The following is a 15,296-nucleotide window of genomic DNA, read 5'->3' on the forward strand; positions in this document are numbered from 1 at the left end:
ATAGGATAAGCAAATTTATTTCTCTACTAACAACCATTTGTGTGTGTGTGTGTGTGTGACTGGCGGTCAACGGCTCGAAGAAACCATTCCGAGGTATTCACCGCCAGTCACATTCGGTGATGGTACTAACAAATCTCTCATCTATCCTGTCTTCTTTTTATATTCTTCTTAAAAAACAACAAAATTTTATTTATATTTCAACCTTAAATTATTGTTATTTTGAAAAGTATCGTTCTGTGTAAATGTTGTAGATAAAACAAAAGGAAAGAAAACTGTAAAAAGATGAAAAACGAAAATTGTAAGATGTATGACCTGTTTTAAACATCAGGTAACAGGTGTATAATTTGGCAATAAATAAATAAAATAAAATAAAATCAAAATCGACCTGTTCGCGCTCTCGATCCTTAACCGTGAAATGAAGCACTTTTGCGCAACGCACTGGAGTCGGCACGGTTTCACATCCCTGTCGACGCCTTACAGAACCTCCGTAGTTCTCTTCCTGGTGGTTATTAAGGCTTGTGACAGGTGGTCGCATTAATGTGACTGAGCCGTGTAATACTTGACATGTCTGTGCACTCTAACGTCTCTACACTTATTCCTGTTGACAAGCACTGGAAATGTAATAGGCATCAGAGTTGTCTTTGAAAATAAATGCTACCTTGCACTGTGGTGATAAACACGATTTTCCCATCACGGACGTAATCAACATTACCTTTTTATACATTCTGATAGTGTTACATTGCAGTACAGTACTTTAGTTTTATAGTTCTCTACAGCCTCTGTATCCCAGATAAAAATCGCTCACTGCATTTTTATAAAATTAAAACGCTTGTCTCGTTATATTGCTCCGGCCTGTCTGGCGATATGACTCTTATTAATTCACTTTCCCTCTGTGTACGTGCTGGTAGCGGGCAAGAAGCCGACCCGTTTCCACTGCGCTGTCTAACAGGTTCTGCGCTGAGATTCCAGGATCGAGGGAATTCGCAGGCTCGCGTCGCTATTCGTGACCGGTCTCTTTAATTGTCAATAAGCTCCGAGGCGGATGTTTGGGAAACACAGATTGATAACTCCGGACTACGTGTAAGGTTTATAATTACTACCACAAAGTGTACTGAACGGGGGCATTCAACAAACCCGGAAACATTTTTTTCTTTTGCATGGTCAGAATGTTTTATGATAACAAACGGCAGAACAAAGAACGTCGCAAACAACAATTTTAACGACTTTATAGGCGTACCCCGCAAATCATCAAACATTGTGTATCGGGGGCTACACGGTGTATCAGAAGCCTCTGCGCTCGGTTTCGGACTAGTCAGTGAGTACTCCTGCTGACTACTGCCTTTAACGTTTATGCAGACTTCACATGTAAGGTCATGAAGTCTATTATTCATTCCCTGCCCCGTCTCCGCCACCACACTCACCCACCAATGCGGAATCAGTCTACCCATCTGTCTGCCTCTAGAATAAACCCTACGTGTAAGCGTGAGAACGTTTTCTAAACATTTGCGTAACGAGTATCTGTGATGGAACTTGGTTTTAACTTGTATTTATCCAGTCTTTCGCCCGTACAGTTCAGTCTATACACCGAAGAAGCAATGAAGAAAATAAAAGAAAGATTCAAGAGGGAGGTTAAAATTCAACGTGAAAGGATATCAGTGAAACGGTTCCCTGAAAACAGTGTTGTCCTCAGAGAAACTGAAGAAATACTACAGAATCTGTTGCATGGAATGAACAGTCCAGTGAGCAAATCAAAGAAGGACGAAAGTAATGAGCAGTAGCAGATGTGAGAACAGCGAGAGACACAACATCACAATTGATCACATAGTAGACGAACTTGAGCAATTCTGCCACCTGGGCAACAAAACAACCCACTATGGACGGAGCAAAGAGGATATAAAAAGCAGAATAGCACCGGAAAAATGGCATCCCGACCAACAGAAGTCTACTAATATCAAACTTAGACCTCAATTTGTGGAAAAAAAATGTCTGAGGATGGACGTTTGGAGTACAGCGTTGTATGGTAGTGAAATATAGACTGCGATAAAACCGGAACAGAAGAGAATCGAATCATTTGAGATGTGGTGCTGCAAAATAATGTTGAAAATTAGGTGGACTGATAGAGTAAGGAATAAGGAGTTTCTCCGCAGAATCTGCCAGGAAAGGAATCTATGGGAAACACTGAGAATAAAAAGGAACATGTAGATAGGACATTTATTAAGACATAAGGGAATAACTTCCATGATACTAGAAGGAGCTGAATAGAGTAATAACTGTAGAGGAAGACAGAGAATTGGAAACATCCAGAAAATGATTGAGGACGTAAGTTACAATTGTCACTTTGAGATGAAAATTTTGCTAGGGAGATGATCTGGTGGTGGGCCACATCAGGCGAGTGAGAAGGCTAATGACTGAAAAAAAAAACCATTGAGGGGTGTGGTAAACTGCCTACAAACCACATCCATGCTGGCCGGCTCCCCTGTCCCTGGACAGTCGCGTTAGCGCTCTCGGCTTTCTGCACGCGTGTGGTGATTGCTGAGTGGGACAAAAAGAATTTCAGTAGCTGCCTTAGTGATTTATAATTGCTCTTAGATTCTTTTCGTAGTCATTACGCGATATAATATTTCGAGCAAGAAATAATTTTGTTGAACTGTTACAGAGTGAGGCCACTGAGAACATTGAAAGTATACTTCTCCGCAATGTACGTGTCGTTCTTGTAAGGTCACACACTCGAGTTAGTTTAGAATTTCCGTACCGCGGTCACACTGATGACACAAATTTATATGACTGCCCTCGCTGTAAATCGAAGGGCATATTTGAATCACCGGGTGTCAACAGAATGCGACGAATGAATACATGTTCATTCTAGATTTCCGGTTCTGACCTTTGCAAATATACGCCAACTTCAAACCAACAGTTTAGTAATAACAATTACGTCATAAACTATGCTTTAATTCCTTTTTAAATCAAAATTTAAAGTAATATATCTGTTATGTATAATGTGACTAAAATCTAATTGAAAATACATACTTTTGTCTTTTCAATAGATTAATTTTCTGGAAAGCATATTTTGACTCTAAAAACGTGTGCAAATGCTTAATGAATAAATATTTCACATATTTGTCTATATTTTCTACAATTTAAATGCTAGTTATCAGGGGGAAAAATACCTTATTAAATACCTAATTACTCAAAAATACCGATTTAGGAGTTTCTGCGGTACGTAGTCGGTTATTACATTTTGCAGTAATTACCTCACTGCGTTTTTGGAAGAGTCGTCATATATTCTCTCAGCTCAGTTATCACTGTTTCAAGTAGAGCTGTTTACGTCACAGTTGGGGAAATCTCCGGTTCTGTTCGATCTTTTCATCGGCCTGTGATGTAGTGACCTTTACTGGTACAAAATGCACGACCTGCCTTTGCGTTTGTACGGCACTGTGGGTTCTGATAATAAAAATAACTGTGAAACACGCCAAAGAGGTAACGAGGAGCTTCTCTTTAAACCTCCTCAGTCGTTACAAACATAGTTCCTAGGGAGTCATACGAATCAATATCTGTTGACCAAAGGTTTTACAGATGAATTATGGATAAATTACATTTCTTTCAGATTATTCAAAAGAGTGCTACTGACATGCGATTTTCACACAGTTTGTTGGTAGTCAGGGACTCGTATTGTTAGCCAGTCAACAGATTGTAGGACTATTTATCAAGTCTATACTTTGTGCAAATATATAGTGCCTATTGACACCAACAGATTAAAAATGGGGCAAATCAGAATGTCAGGGTCGTATGTTGCAGGATTAAAGCGCGAGTTGTTTACGAAACATCTTAAACCAGCACTTGTAGAGTGCGAATGGTAGCACATACTAGACAACAAGTGCATACACTAGTTATGTGGCCAAGTCCAGAAGTTAACGTGGTGCTCATAATCGCTTTCATGCAGCTCTTGATGGAGAGAGAGGTGTGATAGTGGTGCAGCATATGTCACTGTAGGATGCGTAGTATAGTTACCTGACTTATGTCACTTTCCTTTGGCAAGGTGCTACACTAGCTCCTTTACATAGCTGGTGGAGGAGGTTGTTAAATAATTGTCGAGATGGTTGACGTCTATCGGGATACCTTGCCTCATGCACCGTACAAGAACCAACTGTATTTTTCCTATATTCTCCATACGTCATGAGCATGCCGGCTTTTTATGCATTGGTGCCATTGGCAAATTCCGTCCTCTATTCACGACCTGCTGCTTGGAGTGTCACATATTAAGATGACCAGCAAGTCGTGATGCATTCAAGGAGCACACATGCATAATGTAAGCAGACATAACAACATCGTACCTAGCAAGTCTGCTGGATGAATGACACAAACACGTGTCGCCGTGGAAACTTATCAAAATACAATATCTCGTAAACCACTCGCACTAGAATCTTCAAACCAACATCACTAACTTTCTAAATTACTCTACTTTTACACTACTGGCCATTAAAATTGCTACACCAAGAAGTTATGCAGATGATAAACGGGTATTCACTGGAGAAATATATTATAGTAGAACTGACATGTGATTACATTTTCGCGCAATTTGGGTGCATAGATCCTGAGAAATCAGTACCCAGATCAACCACTTCTGGTCGTAATAACGGTCTTGATACGCCTGGGCATCGAGTCAAACAGAGCTTGGATGGCGTGTACAGGTACAGCTGCCCATGTAGCTCCAACACGATACCACAGTTCATCAAGCGTAGTGACTAGCTATTGTGACGAGCCAGTTGCTCGGCCACCATTGACCAGACGTTTTCAATTGGTGTGAGATCTGGACAATGTGCTGGCCAGGGCAGCAGTCGAACATTTTCAGTATCCAGGAAGGCCCGTACAGGACCTGCAACAAGCGGTCGTGCATTATCCTCCTGAAATGTAGGGTTTCGCAAGGATCCAATAAAGAGTAGAGCCACGGGTCGTAACACATCTGAAATGTAACGTCCACTGTTCAAAGTGCCGTCAATGCCAACAAGAAGTGACCGAGACGTGTAACCAACGGCACCCCATACCATCACGCCGGGTGATACGCCAGTATGGCGATGACGAATACACGCTTAAAATGTGCGTTCACCGCGATGTCGCCAAACACGGATGCGACCATCATGATGCTGTAAACAGAACCTGGATTCATCCAAAAAAATGACGTTTTGCCATTCGTGCTCCCAGGTTCGTCGTTGACTACACCATCGCAGGCGCTCCTGTCTGTGATGCAGCGTCAAGGGTAACCGCAGCCATGGTCTCCGAGCTGATAGTCCATGCTGCTGCAAACGTCGTCGAACTGTTCGTGCAGATGGTTGTTGTCTTGCAAACGTCCCCATCTGCTGACTCAAGGATCGAGACATGGCTGCACGATCCGTTACAGCCATGCGGATAAGATGCCTGTCATCTCGACTGCTAGTGATACGAGGCCGTTGGTATCCAGCACGGCGATCCGTATTACTCTCCTGAACCCACCTATTCCATATTCTGGTAACAGTCATTGGATCTCGACCAACGCAGCAATGTCGTGATACGATAAACCGCAATCGCGATAGGCTACAATCCGACCTTTATCGAAGTCGGAAACGTGACGGTACGCATTTCTCCTCCTTACACGAGGCATCACAACAACGTCTCACCAGGCAACGCCGGTCAACTGGTGTTTGTGTATGAGAAATCGGTTGGAAACTTTTCTCATGTCAGCACATTGTACGTGTCGCCACCGGCGCCAACCTTGTGTGAATGCTCTGAAAAGCTAATCATTTGCATATCACAGCATCTTCTTTCTGTCGGTTAAATTTTGCGTCTGTAGCACGTCATCTTCATGGTGTAGCAATTTTAATGGCCAGTAGTGTATGTATTGTGCAAGTTTCATCAATGTATGGTAGTCTGCAGTGAGACTTTCGTCCTTAAGTTTTGTACAACGTTTTATAAGCTAGCAATCTGAAGAACGTTATTAAATCTACATCTACATCCATACTCCGCAAGTCACGTGACGGTGTGTGGCGGGTGTGGCGGAGCGTACCCTGAGTACCTCTATCGGTTCTCCCTTCTGTTCCAGTCTCGTATTGTTCGTGGAAAGAAAGATTGTCCGTGTGCCTCTGTGTGGGCTCTAATCTCTCTGATTTTACCCGCATTGTCTCTTCGCGAGATACACGTAGGCGGGAGCAGTATACTGCTTGACTCATCGTTGAAGGTATGTTCTCGAAACCAACAAAAGCCCGTACCGAGCTACTGAGCGTCTCGCTTGCAGAGTCTTCCACTGGAGTTTATCCATCACCTCTGTAACGCTTTCACGATTACTAAATGATCCTGTAACGAAGCGCGCTGCTCTCCGTTGGATCTTCTCTAGCTCTTCTATCAACCCTATCTGGTACGGATCCCACACCTGCGAGCAGTATTCAAGCAGTGGGCGAACAAGTGTACTGCAACCTTCTTCCTTTGTTTTCGGACTGTATTTCCTTAGGATACTTCAAATGAATCTCAGTCTGGCATCTGCTTTACCGACGATTAATTTTATATGGTCATTCCATTTTAAATCACTCCTTATGTCTACTCCCAGATAATTTATGGAATTAACTGCTTCCAGTTGCAGACCTGCTATATTGTAGCTAAATTATAAAGAATCTACCTTTCGATGTATTCGCAGCACATTACACTTGCCTGCATTGAGATTCATTTGCCACTCCCTGCACCATGCGTCAATTCGTTGCAGAACCTCCTGCATTTCAGTACAATTTTCCATTGTTACAACTTCTCGATATACTATAACATCACCCGCAAAAAGCCTCAGTGTACTTCCGATGTTATCCACAAGGTCGTTTATGTATATTGTGAATAGCAACGGTCCTACGACACTCCCCTGCGGCACAGCTGAAATGACTCTTACTCCGGAAGACTTCTCTCCATTGAGAATGACATGCTGCGTCCTGTTATCTAGGAACTCTTCAATCCAATCACACAATTGGTCTGATATTCCATATGCCTTACTTTGTTCATTAAACTACTGTGAGGAACTGTATCGAACGCCTTGCGGAAGTCAAGAAACACGGCATCTACCTGGGAACCCGTGTCTATGGCCCTCTGAGTCTCGTGGACGAATAGCGCGAGCTGGGTTTCACACGATCGTCTTTTTCGAAACCCATGCTGATTCCTACAGAGTAGGTTTCTAGTCTCCAGAAAAGTCATTATACTGGAACATAATACGTGTTCCAAATTTCTACAACTGATCGACGTTAGAGATATAGGTCTATAGTTCTGCACATCTGTTCGACGTCCCTTCTTGAAAACGGGGATGACCTGTGCCCTTTTCCAATCCTTTGCAACGCTACGCTCTTCTAGAGACCTACGGTACACTGCTGGAAGAAAAGGGGCAAGTTCCTCCATGTATTCAGTGTAAAATCAAACTGATATCCCATGAGGTCCAGCGGCCTTTCCTCTTTTGAGCGATTTTAATTGATTTTCTACCCCTATGTCATCTGGAAGAGAATAGAAGCTTTCGAAATGTGGTGCTATAGAAGAATGCTGAAGATTAGATGGGTAGATCACATAACTAATGAGGAAGTATTGAATAGGATTGGGGAGAAGAGAAGTTTGTGGCACAACTTGACCAGAAGAAGGGATCGGTTGGTAGGACATGTTCTGAGGCATCAAGGGATCACCAATTTAGTATTGGAGGGCAGCGTGGAGGGTAAAAATCGTAGAGGGAGACCAAGAGATGAATACACTAAGCAGATTCAGAAGGATGTAGGTTGCAGTAGGTACTGGGAGATGAAAAAGCTTGCACAGGATAGAGTAGCATGGAGAGCTGCATCAAACCAGTCTCAGGACTGAAGACCACAACAACAACAACATGTCATCTATTTCGATATCTACCGTACCTTTTTTTTTTAAATAGAGGTGGAGCCCCTCCACGCCCACACCGGCATGATGGCCAACACAAAAGGTCTACTGCCATCTCTACATAAGGGTTAGTATTCACTAAAGTGAGGTGTCGCAGGATGTGGGTACTGCGATGTTTGCGTACGTCTGGTTAGGATTAACCATTAATACGCGCTCATCTGGAGATAGATTGGTCGAAATCTGACGAAGGGTAGCGGTTTGAAGGGCAGAGGAAAAAAAGTGCCAAAACAAGAGCCAAGGGAAAAAAACCTCTGCGGAAGTTAGGTCGGGCGGCAAGAGCAGTAGCGGTTGTCTTGCTGCCTGCGATAGGTTGTGCAAGGATAGGCTTTGTTAGTAGTGGGTATCATGCATGTCGATACCTTGACGTTGTGCGTTTGTGCTGCTCGGCGTCTGGCGCTGGGTGCTGGTACAGAGTCCTCGTTCAGCGTCCTGCAACCTGCAACAGTTAGGTTTGTTATCGGTCTTGTGTCCGATAGGTCATATACCGGAGGCACAGTGTGAGGGATTGTTGGCAGATTGTTCGTGCTTCTGTGGGCGAGCTCGTCGTTGTCCCTGTTGTGGCCTGTTGGTCGGCTCTAATAGCAGCTGGTAGTTGCCAGTCAGTGTTGCTGACATGCAGGAGCTTGCCGACGTTTGTCGCTGTTTGCGTATGTTAGTTTACCATAGGTGGTTATGCCCTAGCTAGCAGTGTCTTTGGCCGCTTGTGTTTCCACCTGTGGTTGTGATCGTAGTTTCCCAGAGTGAGGATGAAAGGATTGTTCGAGTGTCTCGAGTTCCTGTATAGTCGTGTGGCGTGTTTCTTGAATACTTCCTTGAGGGTATCAAGGCGGCATTCATGGTGAAGATCCACGGTGCGTGTGTAGCGTGGAGCATTGCTGATGATTCGTAGCACCTTGTTCTGTATGATCTGCAGGCGGCGCAGTCGTGTGGGAGCTGCATATCCCCAGACGGGAGCTGCGTACGTCATCAGAGGTCTAATCAGTGTCATGTATAAGGACCTCGACACCCTCCTATTCAGTGTGCTTTCCCTGTTGAGCATTGGGTAGAGCTGTTTGAGCCTCGCGTGCGCTCGGTTGGCAACGTATTCGATGTGGTCCCCCCATGTAAGTTTCCGGTCCAGCCAGACACCAAGGTATCTGACTTTCTCTCGGAAACGTATTGGGTGTGTATGTAGTGTTATCGGTCTACAGTGTTGGTGTTTGCGCAGTAGTTTCGGTCTTACAGGTTTTATTCTGTGGTTGGTTAAAGCATTTGACAGTAGCGTCCCGACTGTTTTTATGTCAATCTTCTTTCTTATGCTATGAGAAAATATGTATTAAATAAAGAATCAAGCTCTCCAAAGAATTCAGATATGCTATTTTGGACACTAGCTTTTAAATAATTATACTGACTACGATCTGTAACGTCTTCCTTCCCTGTTCAGCCAGAAAATGTTTACAACCCCTCTGACGCAGAAATGGACATAATTAGATTACACAAGGGCGGATGCTAGACATAAAGAAAGAAAATATTTATTTAAATGCTTATGTAGAGTTTGAGCAAAGCTGCAAGCAACTTTGACAAAATGCAGATTTCCGGTACGACGGTTGGAAACACGCACCACAGAAATGCCGTAGGTTGCTGAATGCGCACATACTACCGCCATACTATATATCTGTTGGTACTGTGTTGTTACAGCTGAGTGCCTTGCAGCTAGTCGCTGTGCGGTTGTCCTTGCTCCATACGCAAATAGAGGCACGTGTATCACCGTGCAGTATGGGACTATTCTTGTGCACCCGTACGCACAATTCAGAGCCATCTTTAGGATGAGACGATCTTCATCAGGTGTGAGATCTGAATATAGCCCTCACTGTGACCTTTTCGTGTCTAATGGCAATGCGATCCGATTTCTTACGGTGCAGTGAAGTGCACGGCTGCATACTTATAATATAACTAGCTGACCCGACAGACTTCGTCCTGTCAAAAAGATTTGTAATATGGCAGTTTTTTTGCCTACGTATTTAAAAAAATTCTCCTGAACAGAACCGTCACCCTGGTGATAGGGCGTTGTGAATAAAAAATAATTAAATAAAACATATATAAGGATTTAAAAGTAAGTAATCGCTTTATTGTTAATCATGTGAATCATAATTATTATTATTATCATTGTAGTGCTTTGTGGTATACGATGTTTTTTGTTTGATTACCTGGCGCATAGATAAACAAATCTGATGGTTTTCCAACACGGGAACAGGCAACATACAATTGACCATGTGAGAAACATGGGTTTTCTAGATTAATACCACAAACACTTAATGATTGCCCCTGGGACTTGTTTATAGTCATAGCAAAAGCAAGCCGCACTGGAAACTGTAGTCGTTTAAACTCAAATGGCACATCAGTCGGAATCATTGGGATGCGCGGTATGAGAACATCTTCTCCTTTATACTTTCCTTTGAGTATAGTTGCTTCTATCACATTGTTTAGTAATTTTTTTTATCGCTAACCGTGTACCGTTGCAAAGACGCGGTTGGTTGATATTTCGCAACATTATAACCACCGATCCAACCTTTAATTGAAGATTGTGAGGTGGCAATCCTGGCAAATCCAGCGAGTTTAAAAATTCCGGTGGATAGTTGACTACATCATCTTGATTAGTAGCCGAATCAACTGATTTATATATCCTCAATTCGCCTGTAATTTGTTCTTGAATTTTGAAATTTAATTCATTTACATCTATGTTTTTTGCAGCCAGTATAGCTCGCTCGCTCAACCAATCATGGTTTCTGTAATTTTGAGAAACATCTGGAAACACCTTCTGAATAAGTTCATCTTTTGATCGAGTTAACTGACAAAAACTTTGAGGAAAGTTAATGCAGCCAGTCAACATGTCTATAGGAAATTTGCCATTACCAATGTCAATGAGTTGTTTAGAGAATATGTTTCCAGATTGGTCATTTCGCAACTCGACACGCATATTCTTGCTTAAATGAAGTACTTTGACATGTTTCCACAAATTGGAGGACTTTAGACATGCATTGAGTTCATCAGCTGGCGTTGATCGTGGAATCACTGGCAATGTTTGACGAAAATCTCCTGCTAATAAAATCATTGCACCACCAAATCGGTTATTATTGCTCCGTAGATCTTTTAAGGTTCTGTCTAAAGCCTCCAAAGATTTTTTATGTGCCATCGTGCATTCATCCCAAACAATCAATTTACATTGCTGCAAAACCTTTGCCATTGCAGAGTTCTTCGAAACGTTGCAGGTTGGAGTTTCATTGCTTTGCATATTTAATGGCAATTTTAGTGCTGAATGGGCTGTTCGACCACCTTCAAGCAAAGTTGCTGCGATTCCCGACGAAGCGAGTGCAAGTGCAATTTTATTTTGTGAGCGAATTGTTGCTAATATTAATGAAATCAAAAAAGTTTTTCCTGTACCACCAGGTGCATCTAAGAAGTAAATCCCTCCAGTTTCATCATTTGTTACTTTCATAAGAGTTTCAAATACATACTTCTGTTGTTCAGTTAACAGTGGAAGATTTGTTTGAATTAATTCTTTCAAAGCGTTGAGATCATACAGTTTTTCTCGATGCAACTCTTGGTTAAAAGCGTCATGCATTGGACGATTGGGCGCGGTCAGGCCTAATTGAATTAATAGTTTGTTTGACATTATCAAGCACATGTCCTCAATTGAAATCAATGCTTCATTGTAAATTTCTTCACTGATTTGTATATTTGGATTTCCCATTCTATTCCGTATTTGATACAGAATATCATCACACATATAATCTTTGTACTTGATCCACAAATCAATTGGGTTTGATGGGAAGCATGTAGATATGATTATAGAAAACAATGTTCGTATTTGATGAGCGTGTGATGATATTACAGCATCATTGAGAGTTTGCTCCCAACGAGCGTCATTTTCAAGCAATTGCAAACGTTGACAGACTTCTCTGTAGGATCCACACAATTCACCATGAACAGTTCGTAACTGTTGGAATGATGTTGGGCCACGTACATTGACTAATAGCAGTCGTAAATAAAAACATTCATCATTGCTTGGATGTACTGAATAAATCCGGCCAATCGCATCGGTGGAATATACATCTGTATATCCTGGAACTGGTTTTCCTTGTTTCCGTCGTATAAATCTCCTTGAGGATTGATTCCAGGTATAATATTTTGGCATTTCAGAATATAGCAATGTTTGTGCGAAATGATCGTTTTGGCATGTCTCAAAAAAACTGGTTAATGTAGTAGATGGTGGCTGAGCAGCTCTTTGTACTGCGTTCTGTGCTGTAAAATACACTCTTTGTCCATTTTCTAAATGCACAGCTAAGTGAACAACAGAAGGGTGTCTCTCATGATTAGGAAAAGAAAATATTCGCCAAACTGCTTCATTACTACTGACATAGCGGCCCATTTGGTATTGGGTAACTGCATCATTGGAATTCTCTGCACCAATTCCAATCACAGCCATATCACTCCCTTTGGTTACATATTTGCAAATGTATTTAATAGATTTCACTGAATGGCAAGATTCAACGTTGATGTGTGCTTTGAATGTCTTTGATAAAATGGGTGAATATGGAACAATCCAACGATTATCTATTTCAATATCTTGTTGATTTAATTTGACAATTGTTGATTTTCCATTGTCTGCTGTCGATCTGCGACGATACAATGGATAACCGTCATTACCAGTAATTGTTTCCGATATTAATGTCCGTGGATATCGTTTTGAACATTTACCATCCATCATACACGGTGAATTTTGATTAAGAGTTCCACAGGGACCATGTATCATGTTTTTGATAACTACCTCATGCAATCCAGGATCTACTTGTACATTAGGGATTTCAGCTGATATCACTGCATCAACTTCATTTGGCCTTATCTTTTCAACCAACCAAATCAAAATGTGTGCATGTGGCAATCCTCGTTTCTGCCACTCCACAGAATACATCCAGCAGCGTGTCTCACCAAACACATTATGTTTTACGATGAAATCCATTAAAGATTTCAACTTTTGTCTAAAGACTCTGGCTGTAATATCATGACGATCAATGGGTGATTGCCCAGGGAATAACTCCTGCTTGATTTCTATCCATTGCGGATTGCATGTAAATGTGATGAACAAATCTGCTGTACCATAATGACGAACATACGACATGGCATCTTGAGCATATTCGTGCATATGCTGAGGGCTTCCGATGTATGTTGCTGGAAGAATAGTCATCCGACCGACATTCTGTGCATTTCCATCAGTATTAATCGCATCTCGAAGGTGAATATACTCTTCAGATCGGAGTTTGGTTTGATTCAACCTGATGAATGTTAATCTCTCCGTTTCAATTTTTACATACATGTCAACAACAAATTTGTGATATAATCGCCGACATTTCAATATGTGATTTTCTTCATTTTCCCGAATCATTAGGCGGTATGAATAATAGTTCATTGAACTGACTTTTTTGTTGGTTTCAGAACCTGTAAATAGATTTTCTTTTAATAACATTCAAATATAAAATTAAAATACATAATATAATGACTGAGATATTATCGCCATAGCTAAATTAATATTTTAGTTACCTGTAATGGGATTTATCATTTTTATTGAGAAATCGTAGCCATCTTCACCTTGCCAAAATATAATGGGATATTGCAGTGCATCATATGAGCGGTGCGTTTCCTTTATACGTTGTAATTGATCATTCCGACGATGTAAAACAATTTCACGTGATTCCAAGTTTTCTCCAACTACAACGATAGCAACTTCATCAATAGTTGGTGCATTAAAACGTCTTGTATGTTGACCTGCAGGTGTTTTATCAGCTCTGATTACAATTTTGTGATTATCGGATGGCATCAGATCCAGGGCAGTTTTAAACAATATAATCAATTGATTGTGTTGATGAAATAAAGTTTGTAATTGTTCTACAATAGACCTCTTTACTAAATTGTTATGTGCACAACGCAGATCAATTTCTTGTGGTGAATTGCCCATAAAATAAATTTGCAGGAATTTGTTGTCGCTATCTGACACTGGTAACAGTGAACCTGCTCTGTGATATATTTGCCCTTGTATCTGTAAATAAAATAAAATATTATGGTGTGGTATAAATTAATGGATTGTCAGTGATCAAACTTAAATAATATTTGATCTTAAAAAGTATATATTTAGTTTGAACTAATATCTATCAAATATAAAATATAATAAAAGTGTCACTGAAACTGAATCACCATATAATATGATGACTAAGTGATATATAAGTGATTAAGAAATTGAAGATTAGTGACACATCTTAACTTTTGTGACAGAAAATTTTGTTCGCTAAAATAATTATGAGTAACTGCTATAATACATACCTTGAAAGTTGGCATAAAAATTTTCCCGAACTACATTTGTTGCCCCAAATGAAGTCATTTGAAAGCAATTGTTATATTGTTGGATATGTGTCAAAAAGTGTATAGAATCTGTTCCTATTCCTGAAACCAATGAGTACAATGGTTCTGGTGGTGGGTCCAATGGTATCAATTTCACTTTACCATTTGCGCAACACAATCCATTGGCTTCGTTTTTGTATTTTAATGCCTTACAGTGTGAGCAAACCGAGTTCATAGAACCAATAACAACACATTGGTAGTTACTGTAGTCAATTGACACATCGTAACTGAAAGCAGCTCGATTCAAACTTGCGCGATTATTAGTTGAATGTCGCGCTCGCGCTTCACGCGTTTGTGATATCCGAATTCTTTCACGTTCATTTCCGTCGTCACGTTCTTGTGCCGTACGATTAGATCGGTAATTAGCTTGGTTTGTAGCATTTCTGGTTCTTCTACCTAAATTGCTTCGTCTTATAGGAGGCATATCAAATATAAATTAGTTTTTCACTAATCACGAACTAAACAAACACTAACTAAGTAAACACTCTGCACAAAACACGAATTTGTTTCGTGTATCAGTTGACAAAAGCAAACTCAGTAGATTAGGTCACAGACAACTTTTTTTTTTTTTAAATTTTATATGACTTGAAGTCAAATCCTTTTAAGCCGTACGAATTGTAACGCGATTTTTGTTTGACTGATGTAATGACGTGGAAACTGATGCATTTTATCTCGCGTGCCGAAACTAATACAAAAGAAACGCGAGTTTCGGAACGCGACATTAAACTTCTCCAACTACGTATTCTGTGCTCCAACGCACACACGCACATTGTTTTGATAGATATGATCTTTGACGTTAGGAACACACCTACATTGCTTAGACAACAGTGAGTGCTTGTAATTTAATATGAACTTTATACCATAGCAATAAAGCTCAAATTGACTACGTTTTAGTTACAAATCATTTGTATAGGAAAAAGAAAAGGGCTATTTTTAGGGTTTTTCCAGCA

The sequence above is a fragment of the Schistocerca piceifrons genome, chromosome 2, assembly GCF_021461385.2.
Source record: "Schistocerca piceifrons isolate TAMUIC-IGC-003096 chromosome 2, iqSchPice1.1, whole genome shotgun sequence".
NCBI lineage: Eukaryota > Metazoa > Arthropoda > Insecta > Orthoptera > Acrididae > Schistocerca > Schistocerca piceifrons.